Source organism: Lissotriton helveticus, chromosome 3_1 (assembly GCF_964261635.1).
Source record: "Lissotriton helveticus chromosome 3_1, aLisHel1.1, whole genome shotgun sequence".
Taxonomy (NCBI): domain Eukaryota; kingdom Metazoa; phylum Chordata; class Amphibia; order Caudata; family Salamandridae; genus Lissotriton; species Lissotriton helveticus.
In genome coordinates, this window is record NC_136061.1 from 154,174,108 (window position 1) to 154,201,509 (window position 27,402).

General features: G+C 50.3%; 1 protein-coding gene across 8 annotated transcripts in view; it reads right to left on the reverse strand.

Moving 5' to 3' along the window:
• Window positions 1–27,402, reverse strand: part of GTF2I (general transcription factor IIi) — a 1,750,178-nt gene that overhangs the window by 1,284,185 nt on the left and 438,591 nt on the right. The gene's annotated exons all lie outside the window — the stretch shown is intronic.

The window sequence follows — 27,402 nt, forward strand, 5'->3', positions numbered from 1 at the left end:
CGTGTGATGCGGTAGGAGAAAGTTGCCACGATAGAGGAACAAAAACAATCCAGAGACGAAGAGGTGGAACACCTACAGCAAGAAGTATTACACCTCAGAGAACAACAAATAGATCTCAAATCCCACACGGTAGACTTTGAGAACCGTTCTCTAAGAAACAACATTTGCGTTCGGGGTGTGCCTTTAAACGAGGAGGGCTCGGATATTACCCAATATCTGCAGGAACTCTTCCGCCACATACTACAGGAAGACTCGGATTTCCCCATAAAAATCGATAGAGCACATCGCGTGGGCCTGCCACGTAAAGCACCAGCACCGCCTCCGGATATTTTGGCTTACTTACCGGACTGCCAACTTAAAGAACTCATCAAAAAACGCGCAAGAGCCATCCAACCATTAATTTATAAGGGTCACCCCATCGCTCTGTTTCAGGACCTTGCTCTGATAACACTACAAAAGCGGAGAGACTTTCGGCCAGTTACGACCTACCTCCGAGATCACAACATTCTATACTCCTGGGGGCATCCTTTTCAAATAATTTTTAAACTGAACAACAAACTACAGCAGATTAGATCCCTACAAGAAGCTTGCAAAATCCTGAACATCGACAGCACCCAATCTCCCAACCAAGATGAAAATACCACAACCAAACATCAACGAGAGCGGTGGCAACGAGTAGGTGGACAGAGAACAACCAACTCTACATCCAAGCCGGACAGTGGAGCAATCGCCGAGGAGCGCCAAGTGGCGCTGGACTTGGTGTCTGCCACTACTGGGTCTAGGGATGCAGACTGATCCATGCTAGACCTCCCACCCCCTCAACACCTAGATACCTCTCTACCCCGCACTTCCATGCCCCCCTTTCTCCTCTCACTGATTCACCTACCTCTTACCCTAACCTTGATGTCTATATCCAACCACTACTGACTACGCTAGCTCTCAATACTATAACCAGTAATGACACCCCAACTCCCAATCGCAAACTGTGACTGCCTCTCTTCCATCCGCCTACACTACTGATTCTCCCACTCCCCCTATACCTCCCATACCCTCCCCCGTCTTTTACTCATGTTCTGCAATCCTCCCCACTCCCCTCTTCTTCCCATGCTCCCTCACCCCGTTCCACTCCACTCCACTCTTCTTCCCATGCTCCCTCGCCCGTCCCACTCCGCTCCACTCTTCTTCCCATGCTCCCTCGCCCCGTCCCGCTCCACTCTTCTTCCCATGCTCCCTCGCCCCGTCCCACTCCACTCTTCTTCCCATGCTCCCTCACCCCGTCCCACTCCACTCCACTCTTCTTCCCATGCTCCCTCGCCCCGTCCCACTCCACTCTTCATCCCATGCTCCCTCGCCCCGTCCCACTCCACTCTTCTTCCCATGCTCCCTCGCCCCGTCCCACTCCACTCCACTCTTCTTCACATGCTCCCTCGCCCCGTCCCACTCCACTCTTCTTCCCATGCTCCCTCGCCCCGTCCCACTCCACTCTTCTTCCCATGCTCCCTCGCCCTGTCCCACTCCACTCCACTCTTCTTCCCATGCTCCCTCGCCCCGTCCCACTCCACTCCACTCTTCTTCCCATGCTCCCTCGCCCCGTCCCACTCCACTCGACGCCACTCTTCTTCCCATGCTCCCTCGCCCCGTCCCACTCCACTCTTCTTTCCATGCTCCCTCGCCCCACTCCACTCTTCTTCCCATGCTCCCTCGCCCCGTCCCACTCCACTCTTCTTCCCATGCTCCCTCGCCCTGTCCCACTCCACTCCTCTTCCCATGCTCCCTCGCCCCACTCCACTCTTCTCCCATGCTCCCTCGCCCCGTCCCACTCCACTCCTCTTCCCATGCTCCCTCGCCCCACTCCACTCTTCTCCCATGCTCCCTCGCCCCGTCCCACTCCACTCCACTCCGATGCTCCCTCGCCCCGTCCCACTCCACTCCACCCCACCCCACTCCACTCTTCTTCCCATGCTCCCTCGCCCCGTCCCACTCCACTCTTCTTCCCATGCTCCCTCGCCCGGTCCCACTCCACTCTTCTTCCCATGCTCCCTCGCCCTGTCCCACTCCACTCTTCTTCCCATGCTCCCTCGCCCCACTCCACTCCACTCCACTCTTCTTCCCATGCTTCCTCGCCCCGTCCCACTCCACTCCACTTCCCATGCTCCCTCGCCCCGTCCCACTCCACTCCACTCTTCTGCCCATGCCCACTCCACTCCACTCCCATGCTCCCTCGCCCCGTCTTCCTCCACTCCACTCTTCTCCCATGCTCCCTTGCCCCGTCTTCCTCCACTCCACTCTTCTCCCATGCTCCCTCGCCCCGTCGTCCTCCACTCCTCTCCCATGCTCCCTCGCCCAGTCTTCCTCCACTCCACTCTTCTCCCATGCTCCCTCGCCCCGTCTTCCTCCACTCCACTCTTCTCCCATACTCCCTCGTTCCGTCTTCCTCCACTCTTCTCCCATGCTCCCTCGCCCCGTTCCACCCAACTCCACCCCACTCCACCTTCCTCCTGACTCTTCTAACCTATCTGAAATTCCTGTTCCCCGCACACATACTCTCGGGTCCTCACTAACCCCTAAGTCTATAGGCACTATTGTATGCCCCACTCCCTGCGATCTCCCCCTGAATACTTCGCCTCCATCCCCTACCTTTTATGACTCTTCCTCAACTCCTCCAACCTCCCAAACTTACCCTCCTCTATCCTCTCCGTCCAGTAATCGACTATCTACTCCTCTCTCCTCCTGGCTCCCGTACTAAACTACACCAAGCTGCACAAAATCCACTCCCTCCTCTTATAACTCCGCCTCATACTCCACCAACAGCTCACTCTATCTCCCCTTTGACTCCCCAGCTAACTCCTTCACACATTCCCCTGAACATGCCCACGATCCCCATTATACCGTCCTATATTATCCCTCCTCCCCATGTCCCAACCAACCTTCCCAAACCCAATGCCTCAACCATCCTGACTTCCTCTGTACCCCTCCTCCTCAATAAGTACCCGAGAATCCCAACTTCTCTCCCCCCTCTCTGAATCCTCCCCCACTCTGTAACTCCCTTCTCCTCCCCCCTCCAGGCTTCCCCCCCTTCCTTTTACCAGTCACCCTCTCCTAGACAATATTGACTCTTCACACTTCCTGAATCCAATTGAGCACCTACATTCCTCACTTCTTAACCAATCACTCCTTAATGTTGAACTACTCCTCTCGTCCCTTGTTTTAGAACTCTCCTCCCTCAGAAATGACGTCTCTCTCCTCCCCATTAACCTCTCTCCGGATCACACCCACCCCAATGTCCCTTCGCAAAATTTCAAAGCGCCTCATTTCAAAGCTCCTCTCATTTCCACCCCAATCATCTCTCCTACTAGAGTTTCTAACACTCTGCTTAGCCCACCCCTCCATCTGAACAACCTGCCCTCACCTGACGCCTTTGAACTTATCAGTCGTCCCCCCATGCACCGCAACATCGATCTCCCTTCCTCACCATGATTCCTGCCCAGTGACCTTGGGAATTAACTTGACCACGACCTCCCCTGTCTCCCCCACCTCCCCCCATGACTGACTGTTTCAATCCACCAGGCTCTCCCCCCTTCCCTAGCCTTCCTACACCCCGTGACCCCCATGACCTCACCGTTCTCTACAAAACCCTCCCACCCCCCACCTCTCCTGTGAACCTCCCCTCCCCTCATTCTACCATTCCAGTTCTAATGGGAATGAGCAGGTACCCCCCCATACCCTTCACCACACAGGCCCCCGCAACATCTAACGTCTATCCTACCTTGTCCCTCCACTCAATATAGCGACACCTCACCCCTCAACTCCATGTTGATTAACTGCCGATCTGCCTCTTGCCACGCTACGGAAATCGCTGAAACCATTCTCAGTGAAAGCATCGACATTGCATTCTTACCTGAAACATGGCTCAAACCCCCACTCCGCTTCTATCCTCGATATGCTCACTCCTCCAGGATATTCCATCATTAAGAATTGATCAAAAAGGAGGAGGTCTTGCTATAATCTTTAAAGACAAATTCAAACTTGCGTAGGTCCATCTCCAGGACCTATCCACCTTTGAATACCTCTGCGCCGATCTTACCTCTCCTGGTTCCCCAACTATCCGCCTACATACCATCTACCGCCCCCACACCCACGGTATTTCTATCACCTTTGCCGAGGAGCTGTCTGACCTCATTATTCAAGCATCGCTCTCTAACTCCAGGAATCTCTTCCTAGGGGATTAGAATATTCATTGGAATAAAATAGCAGTTATCCTCTTTAATGATACTCTGGACATTAGTGACTTGACTCAACTCTGCCAATCTCCAACACACTCTTGATGCTATTATCTCTAGCAAGGATCTGGCTTCCCTCTCCAAGATCATTCCCGTCGACTGAGTAGACAACCACCTTATCCTCTTCACCATGAACAGCTCTATTACTCGTCCTACCCCAAGCGGCAGCATACTAATGAAACAAACCCGAAATCTTCACCTCATTCCCCCTGGCGAGTTGGAATCTACAATTAAAACTCGATTACTACTCCCTCCTCTCTCCCATAGCACTACCGACCTATCTGATCATTACAATAATTCTATCCTTGAAGCCCTTGACCAAATTACCCCAACTAAACTAAGACAACAAAAAAACATCCCACCCAAATCCTGGTTCAACTCTGACCTAAATAATGAACGACGCGCCCTCAGGCAGTCAGAACGTGCTTGGAGGAATCAACCTTCCTCTTCTAACTTGGTACTCCTTAGAAATGCCAGGGCCAACTACAAAAAGCACATCTTCAACGAAAAAGCCTCCTTCCTTCGTTCTCAACTTGACCAGGCTAGCAATCATCCAAGAGAACTTTTTAACATTGTCAAAAAACAAACCTTCTCTGGCCCTCCAAAATTAGCCACTGTTGAGAGGTGCGAAGAAATTGCTAGCTTCTTTTCTAATAAAGTCAACAAGATAGAGCTATCCTTCTCCACCCCACCCCCACTCAACATACACCACCCTCATACCACCCTCCCCTCAGCCAAAACCTCGTCCCTAGCATTCCAACTGTACTTTTGTCCACTTCACCCCCTTCTCCTGATCCCTCTCAACCCATCCTCGCTCCCCCCCAGTTTGACTCCAATTCTATTGACCCCCCTAGCCTAAAAACAATGCTTCTTACATGGAATTCTGTCCAATAGCTGAAATTGCTGTTCTCAACATCACCAAACTCAAACCATCCTCACATACCAAAGATCCTCTTACCGCTCATTTGGTTCAGGAACTTAAGCACATCATTGCCTCTCTATGGACCAACATTATCAACTCCTCCTTTGCTACTAGTAGTGTTCCTGCTTCCTTTCAACTAGGTAAATTCACACCCATCCTCAAAAACACTGCAGCTGACCCTAATGACTTAAACAATTTGCTCCCTATCTCAAACCTTCCCTTCCTTTCCAAAGCCCATGAAAAATATGTCCTGTCACAATTGGATAACCACATCGACACATTCAATCTCCTCGACATTTTTCAATCTGGTTTCAGAAAGGGATGCAGCACCGACACTGCAATGCTCAACATTACTGAGGACATTCATCGCTCTTTGGACAAAGGCGAATCCTCCCTCCTCATCCTCCTTGATTTCTCCGTGGCCTTTGATATTGTTAATCATTTCACCCTACTTAAAACTCTCAAAGACCGCTTCAGTTTTGATGGAAATATCCTTAAGTGGTTCACCTTGTATCTCCATAATAGAACCCAACAAATTAAACTCCGCTTTTGCCTCTCCAAACCACAACCTGTCTCACTTGGTGTCCCACAAGGCTCTATCCTCTCTCTAACTCTTTTCAACCTCTTCATGGAACCCCTCGCCCTTATTCTCAGACAAGCTAAAATCAGTTATCACCTTTATGCCGATGACACAACTATATTATAAGATCAAATTCCACAACAACATCTTGCATCTCAACGATGCCTTGACCAAAGTCCAAGCCTGGTTTCATCTTAACCACCTCAAACTAAATCCCCAAAAAACTGAAATCATCCTATTCGCTCCCAAAAACAAGTCTCTGCCTATCCAACACTGGATTACAGATATCAAAGCACTTAACTGCACTCTCACCACCTCCAACTGTCAAATCCCTTGGCATTAGCATCGACCAGAATCTCAACCTCATCCCTCATATTAAAAACGTGGCTAAAGGTGCTCTCTTCACTCTACATCACCTTAAAAAAATTAAACCCTTTATTCCAGCTGAAGACTTTAAAATCGTTGTACAATCACTGGTCCTTTCCAGAATGGACTATGGCAACGCCACCCTTGCTGGCACCCCCAAAGTCCAACTTGCCCTGATTAAATCTGTTCTCAACCTGGCGGCCAGGCTTATCTCTGACTGTAAGCGATATGATCACATCTCTCCTATCCTCAAAAACCTCAAATGACTTCCAATCGAAGGTAGATCCACCTATAAGATTGCCTGAATCACTCACAAAACCCTCACCAAAACACCCCCTCGTACCTTTCTAACAAACTCCAAAAAGCAGGGTGTACTAGATCTCTGAGGAGCACTAACGCCCTTGTCCTAATCCCCCCCTCTCATCACAAATAAAAAGACTCCATCATGTTCTTTCTCCCAAAGGTCTTCGTTGCAACCCTTCCTACCCTCTCTTCAAAAAAAGCCTCAAGCTGCTTCTTCTCAACAAATATTGGGATCCTTAATTATTCTGAACGTTCTGTCCATTTACTCAATTGCATTCCTCTACTCCCCCCCTCCTACTTCCTTTCCTATATTCGCTTTCCTTCTCTATCTACCCCTCTCTATCGACTTATTCAACAGTCCTCTTCTCCTTTACTTGATCTCTGAATTACTTTTTCCTTTTACACTCATAAGATTCCAATGCCTTATTCTATGTTAACAATTGCCCTACGTTGATCTGTTTCTTGATGTGTAATTTATCCTGTAAAGCGCTCTGATACTCTTGGGTCCAGTAGCGCTACATAAAACCTTTTAAATAAATAAAAATAAAATAAAGATAAGTGACATTGCATCATGGCCGGGGGTGGGCGGGGGCACTTATGGTGGCCGCGAACTACCCCCTTTAACCTACTCTCACCAAGGAGGTGCGGATTAATCCGCCTCTTCTGGACTTTTCAATGGGGTTAGTTTTGGGTTTCAAGTTGAGGTAAGGGAGTGAGGGTGGGGGGGCCTGGCAGTTCATAAATGCTTGCTGGAATATCTTTCGGAGTTGCTGGTATACAATCGCAATGGTGTACAAACTTACTGCTGTGATGAACTGTTACGCATCCTTTTCATCTGTAGACAAGGGCTTGCTCCGGCAGGTAAAGAATAGCTCAGATACACCGTGGTTGACATGAACAGACAGGAGGTAAAGGTTGTAAGTCTAAATGTAAAAGGTCTTAATTATCCTATCAAAAGGCGGGCGATCCGGTCTTTCATGGAACATACAGAGGCAGACCCATCTGTTAGCTAAAGACTCATCGCATGAGATCCAAAGCATTCCCCCTTCAGTATTTTTCCACTGCAGGAAAGAAAAAGGCAGGTGTGGCCATTCTCGTATCCAATCGCTGCAGGGGAGAAGTGAAGGAGAAAGTTGTGGAGATTAAGGGTAGACTACTAGCCTACAATAGATCCTTTGGTCCCCGAAACTTGGTCATAGGCACTTCTCTATGCGCCTAATACGGGACAGGAACAATTTCTCAAAGCTGCCCACAGTGAGGTCTTAGCCTCGCAACACCATTTACTCCTCGTGGGGGTAACTTCAAATTTGGTCTCCACTAGAGATAGATCCCAATCCTCTTCCACCCACAAAGGAGAACTATCCACCGATGGGAAGAACTGTTTGAGGGAAATGGGCCTAATGGATATCTGGAGAGCACAGCACTCCACCTCTACGCAATACAAATTTTTCTCCCACGCACATAGATCTTATGCCCGTCTCGATTACTTTCTAAGGTCAAAGGAACTTTACCCTCTCATATAAAAGACTAGTATAGAGCCAGCAGCTCTCTCTGACCACAAAGCAATCAAACTACACATCTCACTCCCCATAGACCCACGTCCGCCCTGAAGTTGGAGTCTCCAAGAACACTTGCTACACAACAAAACTGTGGAACAGCAAATCTCTAAATGCCTACAGGATTATTTCCATCTCAACGACACTGCAGGCATAACTGCTATCCTATGGGAAGCCATGAAATCAGTTATTCGGGGGGAATTTATAGCCATCTTAGCAGCTGAGAATAAAGAAAGAAAAGAAATTAGAGCCACACTCGCCGCGCAGATCCAGGAGCTAGAGAGAGTACACAGTAGGACTACAGTATGAGAAAGTGCCATCTTTCTTGCATTGGTATGCCCCCAATTTTTGCTGTACTGCTGATGTGCTTTGACTGAGTGTGCCCTGGGATCCTGCCAACCAGGTACCCAGGGACTGTGTTCCTTCCCTAAAACTGTATTGAACCTAAAACCCAATTGGCATCTCTGGCCGCCTGTCACCCCCTAGTAAATGGTACACTAGGTACCCAGGGCATGGTGACCAGAGAAGACCCCTAAGGGCTGCACCACTTATTGTGCCACTCTTAGGGGCCCTGTACCCTGACACCCACACACTGCCTTTGCAGGCTGAATGTCTAAGTACAGAACTAAACAAAGAGTCGACATGGCACACATCCCTGTGTGCCATGCCCACAAACCCACTGCCCTGGCATACATCAGTCACCCCTCTAGCTGGGTGCCCTATGCCAGTGGTATGGGCACAGGTGCAAGAGCCCTGTGCCCCTACAGTACCCAGGACCATTCCTGGGCACTGTAAGTGCAGTGATGCAATTAAGAGTATATGGTGCTGGGAGGTTGTCATTACGAACTCCACAGCACTATAATGGCTACACTGAAGACTGACACGTTTGATATCAAACTTCTCAGCACATTAAACCCACACTGATGCCAGTGTGGGATTTAATGTAAAATGCACCACAGAGGGCATCTTAGAGATGCCCCCTGGAACCTAACCTACAATCCACGTCTAGTCTGAGTGGCTGCCCAGGCTGCCACACAGCAGACATGTTGCTGGTCCCCTGGTTAGAGAACCCCCGCGCTCTCCTGGGCCTGCAACAATGCACATCCTGGGCAAGGTGCTAGGTCTCCTCCCCCAGGATGGGCAGGGGGAAGCTTCAAAAGTCCTGCAGCCTTTGTGAGCTTCTCCAGACCACTTGCTGTACTTAGCAAATGGCCCCCACCAGTTCTAACCCCCACTCTGGCAGGAAGACTGGTGGCCAACCCTACGTCAGGAGGGGGGGGGTGTGCCAGCCTGTGCCAACCCCACCCCTCAGGGGGGAGAGGCAAGGTGAAGCACGACCCGGGGCTCCGGCCATCTTAAAGATGGGGAGCCCTGCCCAATCACAGCTAGGCTCCTGCCCCCCTCCCACAGGAGAGGAGCAGGCTTGGGGGTGTACCCACCCCAGGACAGGGACCCATTGGTCCCTGCCCTTGCCCAACCTGTAACGTCCCTACACTTAGTATTTAGATGCACCCTGAACCTTACTTCCTCCGATCACGATAAGAAAAGAAGAAAGAAGATCAAGAAGAAGACCCGCCGTGCAGCTGCTAACAGGACGACACCAACTGACTTGTCCGCAGCCCTACCGGCCTGTCGAACGTGGAACCTGCTCCTGCTAAATCCCGGCGACTCCTGCGGACAGCAACCTTGGGAAACCCGGAGGACCTGCCTGCCTTGACCCTCTGAAAGACTGGGACTCCCTTAAGCAGAGGCTCTGCTTCAACAGCAATACCCCTGGTGCCAGCCAGGAACCAAGAAACCAGCCCACTATGCACCCGCCGAGCCCGGCCCGTGCGATCCAAGACCACAAGGACATTCCCCCCGCGACTGGGACTTAAAGTCCAGTGCCCAAAGACCCTCCTCGACGAACCAGACGACGCCTGCAGCCTCAGAACTAGGGACCCCACCCCCCAACCGCGACCAGCTGAGGGTAAGCTTACAAGATCCCATAAGACACCCCTGCACCCTGAACCGGTGCCCCCCTCCTCCCCCCTGATCCACTGCGCCTTCCTTTGGGGTACCTACCTCTTCTCCAAGATCCCAACTTACCTCTCAAAGTGGTGGTCGTACCTGAAGAATCTCCGTCCCCAAGCCTGCAACCTTTGTTCACTTGTTAACTTTCCCATTGGCTAACATTGAGCGCCCGACGGCTCAAAAGCACCCTGCACCCAGCCGCCCGAGTGCCGCTGGACGTGCAGCTACTCTACTTCCCCACTTGCCCTGAGTAAGTGACCAGGAGCTCAGCTCCCACAGCTGGGTGGCCTAATTGCCTGCAGCCACCAACCAGAGGTCCCCTACCCTCCATTGGATTGCATTGGGCCTATTCTCTCTGCACCCGGCTGCCCCAGTGCCGCTGAGGGTGTAACTACTGTACCTTTCTGACCCTGGGAGACCCCTTGAGTCTATGCCCAGAACCTTAACTTCACCAGCCGAGTACTCACCTGCAAACCGATAACTCACTTTCATGCCATAGGATAACATTGACTGGTTTGACTCGAAAAATCATTTAAGTGTGAAGTTTTGAAACTCTAAAATATTCCTATAAAATCAGCCGATTAACAAATTCCTAATTACTCACCTGGAATCAGACGAGGAGCCAATACTGTACCTGTCAGCCTAGTACTGTACCGCAAAAGTAATCCCAACCGGATTTACTAGTAACCTGAATTTTCTCCCATGGAAACCATTGTCTGCCTTTTTGTGAAATTTCTTCTAAGTGTCTACTTTTGCCATTTTAAAATATTCCTTAAATATCGTACTAACTACTAAAACGTAATTACTTACCTGTCTTAAGTAGAGATCCCAGTGCTGGACCTAGGAGCCCAGTAATGGATTACAAAAGTAACGAAAACATACTTTACCTGTGACCTAAATTTCTTCCCATTGGATAACATTGCTAGATTTTCACTGAAAAGTTTCTAAGTGTGAAATTTTAAAATACCTTTACATTCCTTAAAAATCATTGCAATAACCAAAAAGTTTTTACTAAACTGTTTTCAGCTTAGACCCCTGGACTGAATCTATGATCCAGTCCTGGAATCACAAAAGTAATCTATAAAGTAATCAACTGCATTTATGTTGAAAAACCCATTGAGCTCAATGTTAAATTGTGTTTAGATTTGGGTTGCCTTCTGCAACCACTGTACCTATTGTGTTTACAAAGTTATTACCTTTCTGTAAAGTAATTACCGGAGATCACTCATATTGAGAAAAGTATATTTTGATACCTGTTGGTTCTAAAAATAAAACTATCTTTTGATATAAATACAATTGCCCTGGAGTTCAGTCTTTAAGTGTGTGAAACCTTTTGCTGACTGAGTATGTACAACAAATACTTTACACTGTCCTCTGGTACTGCCTTACTGCTCGACCAAGCTACCACTTTTGATAGTACGGTCAGCCTTGACTTTAACCTCTGTTATACCTCTGGGGTTTGTGGTCTCTATACACACTGTACCTTATTTGGTCCAGTATATATAGAGCCACTTTCTCACATACAGCCCCCAGGGTATGGCCACAGCTCAAAGTTGCAAGGGCCCAACTAGCCAAATTAGACTTCGATAAAGCGGAATATGCAGCAGTTCGCCTAAATCATGCCCATTACGTGGGTGGTGACCGCACAAGAAGATTGCTCGCGAGCAGACTTCAAGCCCGGCGGGAACGGACAAAGTTTGCCTCACTGCGGGGGGACAAACCGGAGGAAATTCTTGGGGACCAACACACTGCCTACGCATTCAGAGACTTTTATGAGAAACAGTACACAGCTGAGACCACCCCTACGCACGACATTGTTACTTACCTACAAACTATCACCATGTCCACGCTGTCTGCGGCCCAAATTGCGTCATTGGATGCCCCCATATGTATTGAAGTTATCACGGCTATCTCCCGCCTCAAATTATAAAGAAATTCTGTCACATCTTCGCTCCGATCCTTACCCAGCTCTTCAATTCCTTTGGCAGCACCAACCCCATCCCGCCCCGCATGCTAGCGGCCTCCATTGTGGCATTGCCCAAACCAGGTAATGAATATGCTACTTACCAGTATGCATCTGTTCTTGGCATGTAGGGCTGCTAACATTCATATCTTAGCATTAGATCGCCGCCTAGTGTTGGGTCCGGATGATCGCACATTGTTGTCCTGGAAGAGTCTGTGGCTCGTATCGCCCGATATCACTGCTCAATATCGACTTCAAAATATTCACAGGTATACTTGCCACTCGTTTGGGCCCATGTATGCTCATCCTAATTGAACCAGACTAAGCTGGGTTTATCTAATCTCGACAATGCAGTGATAATACAAAAAGGATCCTCCACCTCATAGACAAAGCGTACTGCACCCATATGGATGCCTTACTGTTAACAATAAATGCTGAAAAAGCATTCGACCGGGTAGACTGGAACTTCCTCAGCCATATGATGTCTAAATTCGGGCTCTGGGCAAGATTCCGTGAGTGGATTGATGCTGCTAATACAGACCTGCAGCATCTATCAGGGTCAATGGTACCGCCTCCCAGCCATTCACGATCCAGAGAGGAACCCGGCAGGGGTGCACATTGTCCCCATTGCTCTTTGCACTATACATCGAGCCATTGGCCCAAAGAGTCCGAGACAATGCCATAATAAAGGGTATTCCATTTGGGGGAGAATCACATCCCATTAGCCAGTATGGGGATGATGTGATAGCAGCACTCAGACCCAAAGACGTCGTTACCCCCCACCTCTTATATCTGAACTGGACGCATTTGGCCGACTCTCTTGCTTCCGCATTAATGCGAACAAATCACAGATCTTGAACCTAAACCAGTCTACACACACTACAAATATGCCAAATCCGGGAGGGCAAAGCATACAAGTAGCGGACTCCATTCCCTACCTAGGGCTCAAACTAGCTGCCACTATCCACCAGATAACTCGGTTGAATTATGACAGATTGACCAGTCAGGCTAAAAAAAGATTTAACTGCCTGGAATAAACATCTCTCCCTACCGGGGCGAATAGCTGCAGTCAAAATGTCTCTACTGACAAAAGCCCTGTTCCTCTTCCAGACCCTGCAGGTCTCTCCTCCTCCAGGGGTACTTGCATCTCTGCAACGTGATATCAATCAGTTTGTCTAGTCTGGCGCAAAACCACGCATGGGCAAAGCACTAGGGTATTTGCGCCCGGAACAGGGATGCCTGGGGATACCAGACCTTCTCACATACTACAAAGCAACTCAATTACCATACTTCGTGGATTGGTCAAGATCTGAATCAGAGAAACGATGGCTCTTCCAGGATAGAGCTCTAGCTGAAATACCCCTCTGGAAAGTCCCCTTCTTGAGGAAACACAAACGCCCAAAAGGGCTAGGCGGCTCTCCCATCACCAAATCGATCATTAAGGCTTGGGATGACATGGCAACGTCTAGGGCCTCACCACATTCCCTTCCCCCAGGACTCTGCTTTTTGGCAATATCGATTTCACGCCTGGCATGCCGGCGGAAGCCTTTTAAAGCTTAGCATGACACTGAATGCACCTCAGTGGGTCATTTATTTGACCTTACAGGCATCATCTCGTTCACACAAATAAAAAACTATTACAATATCCCGGAAGCCGAACGGTTGAGATACTCACAACTACAACACTGGGTTTGGCAGACAGACGTGAGGGTACGAGGGAGCCTTCGTCTCACTAAATATGAGAAATGACTCATTACCAGGCAATCGGATAAAGGGCTGATCTCCGACCTTTATGTCATGCGTAGACCGAATCCACCAAAACAATTTACACCGAGTCAGAAATGATGGCACAGAGAACTGGGAGGCGATCTAACATCAAAAGACTGGGAAGGGATTTATTACAGAGCTAGACACAGCCTATAATGTAGCTAGTATAGAAACAGTCACAAAGATAGCAACATACTGGTACCTTAACCCAGTGCGAATACATAGATACAACTCTAATAAGAGCTCAACATGCTGGAGAGGTTGCGCTCAAGAAGGCACATTGCTACACTTACTATAGGAATGCCCAATGCTAAAGGCATACAGGACGTTGATTCTTGACACAACTGATAAATTATTTAATACACAGATCCCACGACTCCCAGTTTATGTGAGCCTGGGTCTCCCTAACCCGATCACCTTCCCTCTCAAGAGCAGGAGGGGACGCCAGATGGGTCTGGCACTAGGCGCAGCACGGGATCCCCCACCATTCCAACCCACTGCATCGGATCTGGTACATTCTGGGGATGGAACGCCTATCTGCCACTTTAAACAACTCCACAGATTAGTTCTCCAAGAACTGGAACTCGTTCATTTCACTACTATCCACTGAATTTCACGGACTCACCCAACCGAAATACTTATGAGTCCTTCGCTTGTCAGACGTATGGACAGATACAAACTTACAATCTACAGTTTAGAGTTCAGTTCAGAGAACAATAGACGCGACGAAGAAGGAAAGTCTTACACTGCCAGGCCAGGGGGGATAAGTGGGGGGCAGGGAGGGTAGTTAAAGGGTTTTATTTTTCTCTGTTTGTTGATTGCTTCGCTCCACAGTAGGGTATGGACATTAATCCAACGCAAAGATGCAAGCAGATAAATGCCTGATGAATATTTTTCTATAAATGTTTGAAGATATTGCATTTATGTACTCTGCATACCTATCTTGCATAACAATATCAGATACTGAAAACTGTACCCATACAATGTTTACCTTGTTTGTCTTGTGAAAATGCTAATAAAAATATTTAAACTTAAAAACAAAAATCTGATGTGGTGTCTTTATCCTGGTGCATTGCGAGCTAAGGGAAGAGTCAAGAGGTATTTTGTGACTCAAAACATGAAACATCCGCACGTAACAAAAGCAACATATGCTACAAACGAACAAGTTACTTACCTTTGGTAACGATACATCTTTAAGAGACAGATTAGTTATGGATTCCTCACCTTAAAATTACCCCCAGGCGTCAGACTGGAGCCAGAGAATTTTTTCTTCATCAGTACACCTGCGCGTTGATAGGTGGCGTCGGTCGGCTCCACGTTCGTCGGTGGAGTCGTGGTGGCTGGAATAACATTGCGGTATCTACTTAGACGCCGTCCCCGGGCTCGGACGTCAGTTCTTTACACGACATTCCACATCAGAAGCGCAGAGCCATACAAGACACTGACCACTGGTCCACCCTAGAAGTCAGTTCGCAGAACGGGGAGGATGGGTGGGGCGGTGAGGAATCCATAACTAATCTAGGTCTCTTTCAGTTTGAATATGCTACTTACCAGTATGCATCTGTTCTTGGCATGTAGGGCTGCTAACATTCATATCTTAGCATTAGATCGCCGCCTAGTGTTGGGTCCGGATGATCGCACATTGTTGTCCTGGAAGAGTCTTCGAAGTATCCTGAGATAGGTGGCTCCTCCCCTGGACTACAGTGCGCATGGGCATCGGCTCCATCCCCAGATTGTTTTTCGCCATTGTGGCAGAAGATGGAGTGAAAAGTGTAAAGGATGTCCATGCTAATGAATAAATACAATAGTATACCTGCAGCTGCGACAGGCACCGGGGAGGAGGGCGGGCGATATGAATGTTAGCAGCCCTACATGCCAAGAACAGATGCATACTGGTAAGTAGCATATTCAGTTCGAGGCATGTGGGCTGCTAAATTCATATCTTAGCATAGAATACATAGCAGTCCCTCCATCAGCGGCGGTTGCCCGTGCCAGCTGCAGAAACCTGAAAAAGTGTTTTGAGAACAGCCTGTCCTACAGCAGCTTGCTGCTTGGAATGCACATCAACACAGTAGTGTTTTGTAAAGGTATGTGGTGTAACCCACGTGGCTGCTCTGCAAATATCCTCTAAAGGGATGTTCCCTAGGAAAGCCATGGATGCCCCCATTTTGCGTGTGGAGTGCGCCCTTGGGGGTATTGTTAAAGTGCGCTTGGCCTTTTGATAACATATCTGGATGCACTTAACAATCCATCTGGCTATTCCTGCTTTGGAAATAAGGTTGCCTTTGTGTTGTGGTGCGAAGGCAACAAAAAGTTGTTTTGTTTTTCTAAAGGGTTGTGTCCTGTCTATGTAGTACATCAACGCCCTCCGTACATCTAAGGTATGGAGCATTCTTTCCGCCACCGTTTGTGGGTTTTGAAAGAATGCCGGTAAGTCAATAGTTTGGTTGAGATGAAACTGTGACACCACCTTCGGAAGGAATTTGGGGTTAGTGCGTAGCACTACCCTATTTGGATGAATTTGAATGAATGGCTCTTGGATTGTGAGCGCTTGCAGCTCACTAACACGCCTGAGAGACGTAATAGCTATTAGGAAAGCTACTTTCCACGTAAGGAACTGGAGTTCACACGAGTGCAGTGGCTCAAATGGTGGTCCCATCAGTCTGGTGAGAACGACATTGAGGTTCCACACCGGAGCTGGCGGTGTTCTTGGGGGAATGACTCGTTTCAGACCTTCAAGGAAAGCTTTAATGGCAGGCACTCTGAAGACAGAGAGATGCTGCCTGTTTTGAAGATAAGCCGCTATGGCGGATAGATGTATCCGAATGGAAGTGTACGCTAGATTGCACTTGTAAAGATGCAACAGATAGCAAATGATGTTAGGGATAGATGCATCTAGCGGGTTGATGTCATTGGCTGTACAGTAAATGACGAAACGCTTCCATTTTGCAGCATAGCATGCCCTGGTAGTTGGCTTCCTTGCCTCCTTGATGATGTTCATGCATTCTGGAGGTAGGTTAAGGTATCCAAACTCTAGGACTTCAGGAGCCAGATCGCCAGGTTGAGCTGTTGCGGATCTGGATGCTGAATTTCTCCATGGTTCTGCGTCAAAAGACTGGGCGTGAGGCGCAGTCTTTGATGCGGCACCACTGAGAGTTCGAGGAACGTGGTGTACCAAGCCTGGCGCGCCCACGTTGGAGCAACTAGGATGAGAGTCATCGCGTGCTGCCTTAGCTTTCTTGCGACCAGCGGTATCAGAGGGGCTGGCGGAAAAGCGTACGCAAATTTGCCTGACCAGTTCATCCATATCGCATTCCCCTGCGACTGTGGGTGAGGGAACCTGGCGGCAAAGTGTTGGCATTTTGCGTTTTCTTTTGTGGCAAACAGGTCTATCTCCGGATGACCCCACTGCTGGAAGTACGGGTGGAGGACAGATGGGTGTATCTCCCACTCGTGCATTTGATGGCTGTACCTGCTGAGCAGATCCGCCATCTGGTTGTCCTTTCCTGGGAGGTGTTCTGTCATGAGGAAAATGTTCCTCTGAATGGCCCACTTCCACATGCTCTGAGCCAGATGAGACAGCTGTGGCGAGTGGGTGCCTCCCTGCTTTTGAATGTAGTACATCGCAGTCATGTTGTCCGTCCGGACTAACACTACCTTGTTGCACAGATGTACAATGAAGGACTTGATCGCCATGAAGATTGCCATCAGTTCCAAATAGTTGATGTGCATCTTCTGTTGCTGCGTCGTCCATAGTCCCTGCACTGTGTAAGTGAGCAGATGAGCTCCCCATCCCTGGAGAGATGCGTCCGTTGTCAGGATAATCTGCGGCACTGGCTCTTGGAACAGTCGGCCCTTGCAAAGGTTGTGTGGAGTCCACCAATGCAGAGAGTCGTATGCCCGACTGGTAACCAACACTAGGTCTGTCAACTGCCCCTGAGCCTGTGTCCACTGATTCGCTAAGCACTCCTGGAGCGGGCGCATATGTAACCGTGCGTGAGGGACTATGAAGATGCAGGAGGCCATCATGCCTATCAACTGCATGAACACTCTCGCTGGAAGCGAGTGTTGTGGTCTGAACTTCTGGATTAGAGACTGCATGCTGTCTATCCTGACTTGGTTTGGCTGAGCCATGGCCGTCAGGGTATTGATCGTCGCACCTAGGAACTGCCGGACATGTGCCGGCTGTAGATGCGACTTTGGGTAGTTCAGCGAGAAACCTAGATTGTGAAGGAGGTGAATGGTAGTCGACATGTCCGCGGCGCACTGTTGTTCCGACTTGGCTTGAACGAGCCAGTCGTCTAGGTAGGGGTAGACATGGATGTTCTGCCTCCTGAGGTGCGCTGCTACTGTCGCCAGAAACTTGGTAAACACCCTTGGGGCTGTGGTGACTCCGAAGGGTAGGACCTTGAACTGGTAATGCTTGCCTTGAATAGTGAACCTGAGGTATTTCCTGTGGGACGGGTGTAGTGGAATGTGGAAATAAGCATCCTTGAGATCTAAGGTTGCTAAGAAGTCCCCTTGGTTTAGCAAGGGAAGAATCTGTTGCAGTGTAAGCATATGGAAGTGTTCTGATAGTATGTACAGGTTGAGGGGACGTAGATCTAGAATGGGTCTGAGAGATCCGTCCTTCTTTGGAATAAGGAAGTACAGGGAATATACCCCTTTGCCTTCCTCTCCCACCGGCACGAGCTCGATTGCGCCTTTTTGCAGCATCACCACTACTTCCTGCTGCAATAAGTGCAAGTGCTCTGCGGACATAGGCCTTTGCCTTGGCGGGATGTTGGGTGGAGTGGATTTCAACTCTAGGCAATAACCATACTGGACTAGTTGTCGCACCCACCTGTCTGTGGTGATGTTTCTCCAGACGGGCAGGAACTGCTGCAGTCTCCCCCCGACAGGTGTTAAGTGGTCGGGGGGCAGCGACAGAGAGTCACTGTTTGCTTGGGGTAGAGGAGCGGGAGCTGTTGTTTCCTCTGCCGCAACCTCTGTTGCTGTTATTTCTGTAACCTCCCTTGTTCTGTTTTGTGAACGAGGATTGTGCTCCACCTCTTGAGAACTGAGATTGTTGACCCATTTGTCCTCTGGTGACTCCACGTGCACCTGAGCGACGAAAATTGCTGCCACGAAACTGTTGTGACTGTAGGGCCCCCATGGACTTAGCAGTTTCTGTGTCTTTTTTTATTTTTTCTAGGGTGGTGTCAACATCTGGACCAAACAGACTATCAGGATTGACTGGCTGATTAAGAATGGTTGTCTGAATATCCGGTTTAAACCCCGAGATGCGGAGCCACGCCTGTCGTCTCAGCATAACGCTAGTGTTGATAGCTCTAGCAGCTGTGTCTGCGGCGTCAAGTGCACACTTGATGGCTGCGTTTGAGATTAGCTTCCCTTCCTCAATAAGCAGTTTGGTGGCTTCTTGGAACTGTGGAGGCAGGTGTTGTATAATCTGGTCTAGGGTGTCGTAATGCGCCCTATCGTAACGTGCTAAGAGTGCTTGTGTATTGGCAATGCGCCAAAAGTTCGCGGCCTGTGCAGCTACTCTTTTGCCCCCTGCCTCTAGCACTTTGGACTCCTTATCCGGGGGAGGAGCTTCACCCGTCGTCTGGGAGTTGGCACGTTTCCTGGCATTGGCGACCACAAGAGAGTCCAGTGGCAACTGTCCCCGAATGTATGCGGGGTCTGCAGGTGCAGGTCTGTACTTCTTTTCAATACGTGGATTGACCACTCGTGCTCTGGTAGGCTCCTTAAATATGTCCCCAGCATGCTTGAGGACTCCTTTAAGCATAGGCAGCGTCTTTACTGTCCTTTCAGAGACTGAAAATGTGTCGAAAAGGAAGTCTTCCTCTACCGGGTCAGCATGCATGTCCACATCATGATTGGCTGCCGCCCTCTCAATTAGTGCATGAAACCCTGCTGAATCCTCTGTTGGGGATGCACGTGCATTAAAAAGCTGCGGGTCATGCCCCACACTTTGGGTGCCCTGGTCACCAGTGTCATCAAATGAATCCGGTTGTGCATCTGGTTCATTGATAGGGAAATTGTATTGCTCGTCCTCATCATACCCCTCACCCGCAGAGTGTTCTGGTGAGGGAGTGGGGCTCCGTCTCGGAGGAGGCTGGATTGGTTCCATGAGGCCTGAAGCGTCAAGGGGCACCCTTTTCTTCTTCAGTGGGATGACATATGAGTCCACTGCTTCTGAAGTGATTTTTCTCTTATAGAGGGTCAATTTGCCTGTGTCAGCGTCGATGAAATGCTCTGAATCATCCTCTGATTCGAGTACCCGACGTGGAAGTGGGCCAGCCGTTGAAGAAACCGTCTTCTTTGGTGCCGATTTGGTGGAAAAGGCTTTCGGCGCCTCTTTCGGCGGCAAAATAAAGAGAAGTTTGCTGGAAGGCTTTGCTGGATTGTCCTTTTGCGCCTGCGGCGATGATATCGGAGCCGACGCAGCAGAGGCCTTCTCCCTGATTCTCTGTAGTGATTCGGCGATGGGGGACGTCTCACTCACAGTGGGTTTTGGCGCCGACGAGGATGTCTTGACCTTTCCCTCGGATCCGACGTCTTTGTGGGCCTTGTGCGCTTTGGACGCGGATCCCGCTGTCACCGACCCCGATTCCTGGGACCGGTGCGCAGACGTGCCAGTCTTCGATCCGTGCGCCTGCGTAGCCTCCGTGGAGCTGGCTTTGGCGTGCTTGGACAGCGGCGCAGCTGTTGACCCGTGCCGACCATCTTTCTTAGAGGACCCCTCCTCTGGCGTCGATTTCGATTTTGCAGCAGCGGAATCGACGGACTTCTTCGACTTCTGCGGACCGGAGGTCGACGGAGTCGATGGAGTAGCGGGTACAGTCGTTTTCGCCGGTACGGCAGCCATCTTAGGGACACTCGAGTCCTTAAGTTTCGGTTTCGTTTTCGGGTCGGCCATCTTAGATGTAGTCGATCCCGATGGTTTCGGTTTCGATACAGTCTGCTCAGCAAGTAAGTCCGTGGCCGGGCCAGAAGGCGGGGCTGTGGCTTGCGGCACTGGGTCTTGGGTAAGGCCTACAGGCGATCCCGTGACCCGGTCGGTATCCTCGTAACCTTCGGGGCAGAGCTCGTCCCCTGAGCTATCTGCCGCGGCCCCATAAATCTCTTCGTCGTCTCCTACCTCGTCGACGTATTCAAGGCCTTGACCCACGACTCAGTCGTCGTCTACCGGATCCGCCTCGACCTCCGTCTCGGGTGGGGAGATTTGAAGATGATGACCCTGGTCCTCTTCTTCTTGGTCGCCGAAGATGTTTTCCGGATCCGGGGCCGCTTGTCTAGCTTCCATGCGCACCGCGCGCCGAAGCTTGAGAGTCTTCTTAGACCGGAACTGTGCACGGGCCTTGCACTTGCCGTCGTCGTGGTCAGGCGAAAGGCATTTGTTACAGACGGGGTGTAGATCGATGTGTGGGTACTTGGACCCACAGAGCGGGCAGTACTTAAACGGGCTCCGCTCCATGTTCAGAAAAGTTTTGCAGTCGTGTCGCGATGAGAAGGCCTCAAAGTCCGAAGAGCGAAAGAAAACTCCGCCTATTCCGGCTCCAAGAGACGGAAGACTCGAGACTGTGCGCAGACAATACCGACGCAAAAAAAGCGAGGCCTTTTGGCCGCTAAAAGTTAGTTTTTCTCGGTTTCGACAGAAAGACGTCGAGACCACATCCGAACCCAATGGTGGAAAAAAACAATCTGGGGATGGAGCCGATGCCCATGCGCACTGTAGTCCAGGGGAGGAGCCACCTATCTCAGGATATTTCGAAGACTCTTCCAGGACAACAATGTGCGATCATCCGGACCCAACACTAGGCGGCGATCTAATGCTAAGATATGAATTTAGCAGCCCACATGCCTCGAACATATCGTTACCGAAGGTAAGTAACTTGTTAATCTGAAAGAGACATGTAGTTATGGATTCACCCTTCTTAGAATAGATACTCCAGCAATACCAACCCCGGAGGTGGGTCTGGGAACCAAGTTCACACCAGTAAGTCCTGGAGAACTGAATGGCCAAAGCAGCCATCTCTCCGGACTGGTTTGTTGGTAAATGTGTGCAGTGAAGCCCAAGTACCTGCCTGGCAGATATCAAGAACAGGGACTCTACGTCCCAAAGCAGTAGTGGCTGCCGTCGCCCTGGTGGAAGGGGCATGCAACTCCACTGGAGGTTCCCTTTTCCCTAAGGAGTAGCATATTTTGATGCAAAGAACGACCCATCGAGAGATGGGCCATTTTTGCACGGCCCACCTTAATTGGCGCCCACAGCCAACAAAGAGCTGGTCATCCACCCAGAATTGTTTTGTGCAATACAGAAATAACAAAAGCCCACGTTTTGGGTCCAGACGGTGGAACCTATCTTCCTCCTTCGAAGGATTTGGGGGTGGGAAGGAGGTGGGCAAAGTGATGGTCTGTCCTATAGGCAAAGAGGTAACCACTTTGGGAAGGAAAGAAGGTCTAGTGCGAAGGACTACTTTGTCCGGATGAACAGCTAAGAAAGGAGGTTTAGAAGAAAGGGCTTGAAGCTCACTCACCCTGCGAGCAGAGGTGATGGCAACTAGAAGGCAGTTTTAAGTGTCAGAAGTCTGAGAGGACAGTTATATAGAGGCTAGAAGGGAGCGCACATAAGATAGGTGAGAACCAGGTTCATGTCCCACTGGGGCATTACTAAAGGGGTTGGAGGAAACAAGTGACTAATGCCCTTAAAGAAGGTATTTACAATAGGGCACTTTAAGAGGAGACTGGTCTTGCAGCCGAAGGAAGGTTGAAATGGCCAAAAGATAGCCTTTGAGAGTGTCCATAGCAGAGCCCTGCTGGGCTAAAAAATATATAAAGAGGAGAACCTCTGAAAGGGGAGCAGAAAGGGGATCCACAGCCTTTGCTGCACACCATGCCACAAACGTGCTCCATTTATAAGCGGATATCGTTTTTGTGGAGGGACGCCTGGCTGCCAAGGTAACATTACAGACTTCACGAGGAAGGTCCAAAGCTGTCAACTGGTGCCGCTCCATCTCCACGCAAGGAGGTGGAGGCTGTCAGGTTCTGGTGGAGGACAGTCCCCTGCTGCTGCAACAGATGATCCTCCCGAAGAGGCAGCCTAATCGGAGGATCGATGGTCATGTGTAAGAGCTTGGGATGCCAGACTCTTCGTGCCCAATCTGGGGCCACAAGAATCACTTGGGCCCAGTCACACGTGATCTTCAGCACTCTGGGCAGAAGTGGTATAGGCAGAAAGGCGTATAGAAGACCGCAACCCCACTCGTGGCGAAAAGCGTCGTCGAGTGAGTGCAGCCTTGGAAATTCCAATGAGCAGAAATGTTGACATTGCACGTTCTCTTCGGTGGCGAATAGATCCAACCAAGCTTCTCCCCACTGCTGAAAGAGGCCTCGCACCACCTCAGAGTGAAGACGCTATTCGTGATCCATCATGCACCTATGGCCGAATTCATCCGTCCTGGCGTTCAGAGAACCTGCCAGGTGGTGCACCACCAGAGATATGTCCTGATGTTTCAGCCATGTCCAAATGCAGAGAGCTTCCTGACATAGGGTCCACAACCCCACCCCGCCCGGTTTGTTGCAGTACCACATGGCGGTGGTGTTGTCCGGGAACACCTGCACTACTCTTCCCCGGACAGAGGGAAGGAATGCATTTAGTGGAAGATGAATCGCTTGAAGCTCAAGAAGGTTGATGTGGAGACCAGACAGCCTCTGTCTGATCTCCACCTCCCGCATGTGGCCGCCCCACCCCAGCAGTGATGCATCTGTCACTACTGTGAACTATGGTTGGGGAAGCGAGAGGATCTGCCGCTGACAGATTCCTGGTACGTCAGCCACCACTGCAATTGGCATACAGTGCCCTCCGAGATCTGAACACAATCGGAAAGATTCCCTTGATGCTACGCCCACTGGAGCCTCAGGTTCCACTGCAGAGCCCGCATATGCCTACCTGACATAGTCCAACATCAGAATGCAGGAGGCCATGAGGCCAAGTAGCCTCAGGGTCATTCGCACCGAAACCTTGGATAGAGGCTGAAAGATGAGAATCATAGACCGAATATCCCGGACTCGCTGCTCGTGAGGATAAGTCCTAAACTGCGCTGTGTCCAGAACCGCTCCGATGAAAAGGAGCTTCTGAGAGGGAATCAGGTGTGACTTCGGCATTAATGATGGTGAACCCCAGCGAATGTAGGAGGTCGGCCGTAGTCTGTAGGTGGGTGACGACAGCCTGGGGCGAGCCCGCCTTCAACAGCCAGTCATCGAGATAGGGGAAGAATGGAACCCCTGATCTACGCAGATAAGCTGCGACCGCCATCACTTTCGTGAACACCTGAGGGGCGCTGGTAAGGCCAAAGGGGAGCATGGTAAACTGAAAGTGCTAGTGGCCTACCATGAACCGCATGTAACGCCCGTGGGCCGGCAGAACGGGGATGGGAAAATAAGCATCCTGCAAGTCCAACACTACCATCCAGTCTCCAGGGTCAAGGGCAGACAGGACCTGAGCCAGAGTCAATTTCCGGAGGAAGCGGATGACGTTCCTGATATCCAAGATAGGATGCAGGCCCTTGTCCTTCTTGGGCACCAGAAAGTAGTGGGAATAACCACCATAACCTACCTCTGGGGCAGGAATTCGCTTGATGGCTCCCGTGGCCAAGAGGGCCGTAACTTCTTGTTGGAGAAGGGCCTAGTAAACCTCGGACATGCGAAGGGTCTGAGGTGGCATCTATGGAGGGGTAGTCTCGAAGGTGGGTGTGGGGGGGGTCTCTCTTTCAGACGATCAGCAAAACCCACCTCTCAGACATGATGTTGAGCCAGTGGGGGAGGTGATGGCGAATCCTGGCGTCCACTGGCAAAAGGTGGCCATAAAGGTCAGACTAGGAGGCTGCTGCAGAGGGGGCAATGGTGGACTGGCCCACCCGCTGACCCCCAGACCCACGACGGTGGGTCTCACGTTCCTGGCCACGCAGAGGCTGGACAGCTTGGCAGGCCTGTGGTTCTGGGCGGAACGTGGCGGGGCACACCTTCTGTAGCCACGAAAGGGGTGAAAGGCAGACTGCGCTGGCCGGGAGGGGGCTGCGAGGCCCAAGGTCCGGGCCGTAGCCCTTGAGTCCTTAACGCTCTCAAGCGCATTGTCTGCCTTGTCACCAAACAAGCAACGGCCATAAAAAGGGCATGTCCAAAAGCATAGCTTGGACATCGCCGGAGAAGCCAGTAGACCTCAACCAGGGGTAGTGTCTAAGGGCTACCGAAGTAGAAATCGTCCTGCCTAATGAGTCGGCAGTGTCCAGCCCATACCGGATTGCAACTTTGCTGTGTCTCTCCCTTCGGCATACGCACGGGAGTGCGCGGCCCGGGCCTCCTCTGGCTACTGTGGCAGCACCTGCGCAACTGTGTCCAACACCAAGTGGGACTAACGCACCAAGAGACATGTGTTCACCGACCGCACTTCTAAGCTGGAGGAAGAAAACATCTTCCCAAGATGATCCAGCTTTGTGGATTCCCTATCCGGTGCGGAGTTAGGTAATGCGCCCTTGGAAGCCGAGGCCTGGACTACCAAGGTCTCATGGGTGCGGTATTGGGAAAGTAAAAATGGGGTCGGCTGGGAGGTGGCGTTGGGCAATCACCCTATCCACAGGAGCCCCTTTGTTGGGCTTGACCAGGTGCCCAAAGGATGTCCGTGAGGGTATCATTGAACAGCAGCAGGTGTTCCGAAGAGGCTGCTGCTGGCTGAAGCACCTCGGTCAGGTGGTTAGTCCTGACTGCCACCATAGGAAGATCGAGGTTTAAGGCCTCAGCCACCCTATGCAACACCACTGCGTAAGATGCACCCTCCTCCGTAGCCACAGTAGAGGGAGAAAGCATGCAAAGGTCTGGGGAGGTATCCAAACCACTGGCCTCACCCAACTCCTTTCTCCAGCCCGGTTCTTCCAACTGGTCGGCTGGAGGGTCCACAGACCCCTCCCAGTCCTCCTCACCCTCCTCTGGTAGCCACCCATGGCGATAAGGGACACCACAGGAGAACACTGGTACAAAAGTACCACGTCGATAGAGCTCCACGTCTACATCAAGGGGGAGGCTGGGGTCGAAATCAGCTGGGGACACATCCGGTGTTGGCGGTGTCATTACTGGATTCGGCACCGTAGGTGTCACAAGGTTGACCGGCACCGATCGGGATCCAGGCCTGGATCCTTGGGGGCCCTACGGCACCGAAACCGCCGGCATTGAAGGCCTAGAACCCCAGCCAAGTCCTCAGGGGCAGAGGGCACGCCAGCGGAATCGGGCTGCCCAAAGAAGGAATATAAGGCTTCGTAAAAGCTGCAAAGTTCGTCAGGGATCGCCACGGCTCCCGGAAAGGGAGGGAAGGAAGGCCGGAGTCGACCCAACAGGCGGGCGGAGCCGGACGACTACTTTCCCCTTCCCGCATTGGCCGACGGACGGGGCGAACGCAGAGAGCGGCGTAGCTTTTTCGCCTTTCTTTTGGGCTTCGACTTAGCCGAAGACTTAGACAACGAGTGGTGGTGAGGACTCCGTGACCGGTACCACGACCTCCCTCTCGAACGGGACATCGAACAGCGCGGAGCAGACTGCCGGGCCGCAAGAAGCTTTAGGGACTGCACCCGCAAAGACTTTGGGTTCATGGCCGGGCAGTCGGCGTACAACTTAGGGTCATGGTCGCGCTCCAAACACCATAACCAACATCAGTTTGTGACAGGAGTCACAAGCCTTGAAGCCGGTTCGAGGAGGTGACAACCCTTCGTGCACCAAGAGTCGAACGACTCGAAAAGATGTTGACAAAAGTCGCAAAAAGGAGATTAAAAAGTGGCTCGAGGTACCGCTCCCTACAGATCTCCACTGGCTGGAGCGGAAGAAGAAAGAACTGATGTCAGCGCGCAGAGTGGCGTTTAAGTAGATACCGCAACTTCATTCCAGCGGCCACTACACCAACGACGAACGCGGAGTCGACCGACGCCACCTATCGACACGTAGGGGTACTGCTGAAGAAAAAATTCTCTGGATCCAGTCCGACTACTGAGGTGAAGAATCGATAACCAATTGCCTCTTTCAGATACAGTTATTGTTACTTGGTCATGTATATTTAGAAATGAGGCAGTAAAATAAAGGGGAAGTTTTCGTTTCTCAGTCTGCTCAAATTTTTATGAAATAGAACCTTCAGAGAGACTAGTTGCCCTTAACTCAATCATTTCTTGAGCAAACTACCTCAAGCTGTGGTCACATATTCTGTCAACGTGCCTATACTTTCTGTTTAACAGATGATCTAATTATCTGCTGAAGACATATAAATACATCCCACGTTACCCTCAAGCATTTCATACAGTTTTATTTTAATCTCCCATTTCATGCATGGGTCGCACAAAAATGTATAACTAAATGCAGTATTCCATTTCATTACCAATATCATAATGGTAAGCAACATCAATATTTTAACTCCAAACTCTTTAGGCCTGTAGGACAAACTTATTTGCTACACTCTACAAAATAAAATTACACAAAATGTTCATTTTCTTTGTGCAAACAGCAATAGGAAAGAAAATATATGGTTTTAATAAATGGCATACAATAAAAAATTATCTTCATGAGCGCTCAAAACATTACATTTATTTAATTTAAAAAAAGACTTGTAGAAA